Source organism: Chrysochloris asiatica, unplaced genomic scaffold (assembly GCF_000296735.1).
Source record: "Chrysochloris asiatica unplaced genomic scaffold, ChrAsi1.0 scaffold05373, whole genome shotgun sequence".
Classification (NCBI taxonomy): Eukaryota; Metazoa; Chordata; class Mammalia; order Afrosoricida; family Chrysochloridae; genus Chrysochloris; species Chrysochloris asiatica.
The window spans coordinates 1-6,261 of NW_006413891.1; the positions used below are offsets into that span (position 1 = coordinate 1).

The 6,261-nt window shown below is 41.3% G+C and overlaps 1 pseudogene; it reads left to right on the forward strand.

Moving 5' to 3' along the window:
- The first annotated feature begins 2,363 nt into the window (after positions 1 to 2,363).
- Positions 2,364 to 3,294, forward strand: LOC102830472 (annotated as a pseudogene).
- The last annotated feature ends 2,967 nt before the right edge of the window (positions 3,295 to 6,261 follow it).

Sequence of the window (6,261 nt, forward strand, 5' to 3'; positions counted from 1 at the left end):
ATGGTTTGTCACAATGATAGCACCAACAGGTTCAGACACAGCAATTGTGAAGATGGTGCGACCAAACAGTGTTTCCTTCTGTTTGTTGTTCAGATTCGCTACGAGTTAGAACAGACTCCACAGCATCTATCAACAACGTAAGCTTCTTGCAGCATTAGTGTGGCACTGTAGAATAAGCACTGAACTGCCAACCACAAGATGGGTAGTTCAGTTCTACATAGGGTGGCTATGAGTTGGAACCAATTCAGCTTGTACTTAACAACAATTGTAAATGGTCTTGTTTTCCTGATTTCCTTTTCAGAGCTCTCTTTATTAGTGTAAAGGTATTCAACCGATTTTTGTATGTTTATCTTTTACCCTGCCATTTTGCTGAATCTTTCCATGAGTTCCAATAATTTTCTTGAAGAATCTTTTTTATTTTCTAACTATAGGATCACATCATCTGCAAATAGAAAGAGCTTTACTTTTTCTTTGCCAATTTGTTGTTATTGTTAAGTGCCGTCAAGTCAGTTCCAACTCATAACTATCCTCTGTATGGTTTCCAAGGCTTGTAAATCTTTGTGAGAGCCGAAAGCCTCATTTTTCTTCCATGGAGTAGCTGGTGGGCTCAAATCACCAACCTTGTGATTTGCAGTACTGTGCTTACCTTTGGAGCCAATTTGGATGCCTTTAATTTCCCTTACTTAAAATTTTTTTTTAATTTCCCTTTCTTGCCTTACACCTCTGACTAAGACTTCCAGCACAATATTGTTGTTGTTAAGTGTTGTTGAGTCAGTTCAGACTCATAGCGACCCTATATAGGGTTTCTGAGGATCATCTGGTGAGCTTGAACCACAAACCTTGCAGTTCAAACCGACCTTGCAATCCAGTGCATTAACCCACAGCGCCACACCAGGATTCATACAAAACTGAATAGGAATGGGAGGAGTGACAAACAGCATCCTCTGATTCCTGTTTGCAAAAGGGATGCTTTCAGTTTCTCTCCATTGAAAATTATATTGGCTGTTGAATTTGTATATATGCCCTTAATTATGTTGAAGAAGTTCTCTCTATTCTTATTTTGTTGCATGTTGTTATCAGCAATGGATGCTGGATTTTTTTCAAATGCCTTTTCTGCATCAATTGATATGATCATGTGGCTCCTTTATTTTAGTTATGTGGTGGGGTACAATGACTGTTTTCTAACATTGAACCATCCTTGCACAACTGGCATGAATCTCACTTGATCATGATGTATTATTTTTTTGATGTGTTGCTGGATTCTGTTGGCTAGGATTTTGTTGAGAATTTTTGCATCTATGTTCATGATGGATACTGGCCTATAATTTTCTTTTTTAGTGATATCTTTGCCTGGTTTTGGTATCAGGGTGATGCTTGCTTCATAAAATCAATTTGGGAGTTTTCCATCTTTTTCTGTATTGTGGGACAACTTGACTATGCTCTTATTTCTTGAATGTGTGTTTTGCCTGTTTTAGGTTGGAATGTGAATGGTTGTCTAGGCCCACTTGGAGCCTGGTCCCTGTTTGTCACTTTGGATAAGGAGTAGCCACCAAGACAAATAGGCACCTAGAGAGTTAATCATGTACTCCCTTTCCAACTTGAGACTTAAGGTTATAAGTGATAAGATTATAGCCAACCTGCACATTGTTCTAATTAGCATTATTAAAACTAGTAAAAATATCACTTGTCACAAAAAGTCATGGACCACCAAACCAGATTCTGTGATGTAGGTGTTCTGGTCGTCGACTTCCTAACAATCAAGACTTCTGTCTTCTTTGTTTATCTGGATTGTTTGCTAACTGTACTCTCATTCTAGAGCATTGGACCCAAGTTTTGGGGTAACAACATGTATTCAGTTTTCTTCACTTTTCTTTGCACCTTAGATTTCAGCTCCTGAGCTTTTAAGACCAAGTAATTATTCACCAAGGTAGGATGTAGAACATTGTTCTTGTGAGGTATGTTAATGCCAATTGATCTTGGTGTCTCCCAAGACTATGGTCCTGAGCCCCCAGGCCCGGCAACTCATTCCCTCAAGGTATTTGGTTATGTCCAAGACCTTTTCATACATCCCCAACATATTCAGGCATCTATTTGCAGCAAAAGTAATTACCCATGTACAAATATCTTCTGTCAAACCGGTATACATTTGTGGGTGTACGTCTAACTTTTCACGCATTCAGTCTATGTGTCTATCCCTGCATCTACTCGCAGATCACTGTCACTGCAGGATTGTGTTTATAACAGAATTTACCTCTGTTGCCTTAAGCTCTTACTATTCCTTTCGGCGTCTTCCCCTCCCTCCATATACCCGCATTGCTAATCAAAAATATTAATTAGGCCTGGTGTGATTCCGTCCTGCGCAGCTGTTTTCAGTAGCAGCAACCCAGTTCTCTCCGCCCTTCTTCTCTATCGCTTAAGTGCGCACCATCGCCCCCTGGAGGAATCGATGGATATGGACATGAATCCTCTGAGGCCCCCAAACTATCTTTTCAGTTGTGAACTAAAAGCCAATAAAGATGATCACTGTAAGGTGGCTAATGAGGAAAATGAGCACCACTTATCATTAAGAATGGTCAGTTTAGGGGCTGGTGTCAAGGATGAATTGCATATTGTTGAAGCTGAGGCAATGAATTATGAAGGTAGACCTATTAAAGTCACACTGGTTACTTTAAATATGTGTGTACAGCCAACAGTCTCCCTTGGGGGCTTTGAAATGCCACCAGTGGTCTTACGGTTGAAGTGTGCCTCAGAGCCTGTGCATATTAGTGGACCGCACTTGGTAGCTGTGGAGGAAGATGTAGAGTCAGATGATGAAGAGGAGGAAGACATGAAACTCTTAAGTAGATCAGGAAAGCGGTCTGCCCCTACAAGTGATAACAAGGTTCCACAGAAAAAAAGTAAAGCTTGCTGCAGATGAAGATGATGATGATGATGACAAAGATGATGATGATGATAATTTTGATGATGATGAAACTGAAGAAAAAGTTCCAGTGAAGAAATCTATATGGGATACTCCATCTAAAAATGCACAAAAATCAAACCAGAATGAAAAAGACTCAAAACCATCAACACCAAGATCGAAAGGTCAAGAATCCTTATAAAAAAACAGGGAATAAAACACCAAAAGGACCTAGTTCTGTAGAAGATATAAAAGCAAAAATGCAAGCAAGCATAGAAAAAGATGGTTCCCTTCCCAAGGTGGAAGCCAAATTCATCAATTATGTGAAGAATTGTTTCCGGATGACAGACCAAGAGGCTATTTAAGATCACTGGCAGTGGAGGAAATCTCTTTAAGAAAATAGTTTAAACAGTTTGTTAAAAATTTCCATCTTATTTTATTTCTCTAACAGTTGATATCTGGCTGTCCTTTTTTATAATTCAGAGTGAGAACTTTCTCTACCATGCCTGATAAATGTTGTCCAGGTTCCTTTGCCAAGAATGTGTTGTCCAAAATGCCTGTTTACTTTTAAAAGATGGAACCCCACCCTTTGCTTGGTTCTAAGTATGAATGGAATGTTATGATAGGACGTAGTAGTAGCAGTGGTCAGACACATGGAAATGGTAGGGAGACAAAAATACACATGTGAAATAAACTCAATATTTTTTTTAAATTAATTAGTTAAGTTTACAAAAGGCAGGAAAGAGGCTACCTGTTCTTCCTCCCACCCCAAGTTAGCTGTACCAGGGAACCAGCTTCCCAGGCTGTCTTAGATGAGTAAGGCTGCCAGCACACAATACCACACATGGGGCTCTTGAAAGAACAAACATTTATTTCTCACGGTTCTTGAGGCAAAATCTCCAAATCAGGTTTTTGGCCATGTTGGTTCCATCAGTGGGCCTCTCTCCTAGCTTCTGCGACTGCTTATCTATCATCCTTGGCATTCCTGGGCTTGTTAATGCATCTGGCTCCATCATCTCAGTGTTGTCTTGCCCTGTTTGTGTGTGGATGTGGATGTCATTGCATCTCTTCTACTCTCTTTAAAAGACAGTACGCAGAAGGGATTAGCCATAGGACCCATTCTACTCTGGTGTGGTGCTGCAGGATAAGCACTGGACCACAAGGTCAGCAGTTCAAACTCACCAGCCACTCCTCTGAAACCCTATACAGGGTGGCTATGAGTTGAAACAACAACTATTCTGATATGACCTCATTAGTATAACAAAAGAAACTCCCTATTTCCAACCAGGGTCACATTCACAGGGGTTACGATTTCAATACAAATAGAAATCAGACCACCACAATAAAGCAAATATCACAGTAAAGAACCCCACAAATTTGGGGGTTTCCCAGTGTGGCACTGTAGGATCAGCACTGGATTGTGAACCACAAGGTCGACAGTTCAAACCCACCAGATGCTCCTTAGAAACCCTATACAGGGTCGGTATAAGTCAGAAACAACTTGACGGCACTTTACTACAACAACAACCAGTGCATACAGAGGAGTGGTATGACGTTATAGGATAAGCACTGGACTACTAACCACAAAATAGGAGTACAAACCCACAAGTCACTCCTTGGAAATCCTACACAGGCTTGTTATGAATCAAAACAGATTCAATGGCTCTTGACAATAACAACAAAGTGTATATAAAAGTAAGCTTACATTATACTGTAGTCTATTAAGTTTGAAGTAGCATTAAAAAGTTTGAAATCTTGTGAGGATTACCAAAATGTGACACCTAGCCATGAAATGAACACATACTGCTGGAAAAACAAATGGCGCCAACAGACTTGCTCAATTCAGGGTTGCCACACACCTTCAAGTTGTAAAAAACACAATATTCGTGAAGCACAATACAGCGAAATATACTTTTCTATATGTTGGGGGGCACAATTCAATCTAAAACACAAGGCTTGAGGGAAGATCTAAACCCAACCTTGCTAAAAGGCAGTGGTGAGGGGTCCCTTTGATGCCCAGGAGCATGGAGAGAACAGGGTCTTCAAACTGTCCAGTGGGGGTGGAGGCTGACCTGGCTGTTTGGGAAGAGCTGGGAGAAAGATGAGCCTGCCAGTCCTCTGTGAGCTCAGGGAACAAGACCTCCCTTGGCTTCCCAAGGACACGTTCCACGCTCCCTGAATACTGACTGGTAACTTTCTTGTCTTCATCCAGCCCTTCCTCACAATCTGACTTTCTTTTCTTTCCCCTCTCCCACTCTCCAAGTCCTTGCTCTCCCATATATCCTTTGTGAGCAAGGTTACAGCAATAAGGCAAAAAATTAACACTGCCGTGTTGCTACTTCCATCCCAGGTTTGATCCTATTTGCCTCAGTTCAGCTACTGGCTATGGTTTTTGAGGCCAGCAAATTCTGCCGAGAGGAAAACGCTGTACATTAGCCAGTTACTTTGTTTCAATGAAACAAGTCCGATGTTTGACCATTTCCCCCAGCTCTCATTGTTTGACTGAATAAGACCAGGCAATACAAGTCAACATGATTGAAAATGACATGTACAGATACCTCTTTCTTTCTCCCTTCCCAACTCAGGACACACTGAATGATTCATTCAGACTGTTACTCATTCTTCATCCCACCATGAAAGGGAGCATAAAATGATCTCAAACCTAAGGACATTGCACTGGGGGGCCCTTGGAAATAAGCCTTCCTCCATGTACCCTAGCTTCAATTAAGCAGTCAATCCACAAAGACCGACAGAACCCAGCTATGATTAAGGCACCCTACAAGGCATCAAGAGGATACAAAGGAGCAGAAAAGGAGCTTATGGGCAGGAAGAATGGGTAAAACACAACAGAGAAACAGATCGCAAATAAGCAAAGCAGTAAAAGGCCAAAGAAGTGACAGATCAGAGGAGAGCACTCACTGTGAGCCCGAGAACCTCAGAAGGCCTTGCCCTAGGCTTACATGATGGCTAAGTGTGCTGCAACGGATCACTTGTATATAGCATTTATTGTCATGGTTTTGTAACTTCCATCAAATAATTGGATGAGATTATACAAATATGGAATCCTGGTGTGATGCTGTAGGATAAACACTGGACTACTAACAGCAAGGTTGGCAGTTCAAACCCACCAGCCACTCTTTGGAAACCCATTACAATCACTGTGAGTTGGAACTGACTCAATGGCACTTAGCAACAGTATGCAAAGGAGGTACTTGTGGCCCACCAAGGGAATGGAAAATTTTGTTAGTAATGCAGATAAGGCACATGGCACCAGAACCTCAGTTCTGACTCATAGCAACCCTGTATAGGGTTTCCAAGGAGCAGCCGGGGAGCTTGTAGTTCAAATCATCTTTGCAGTTCAG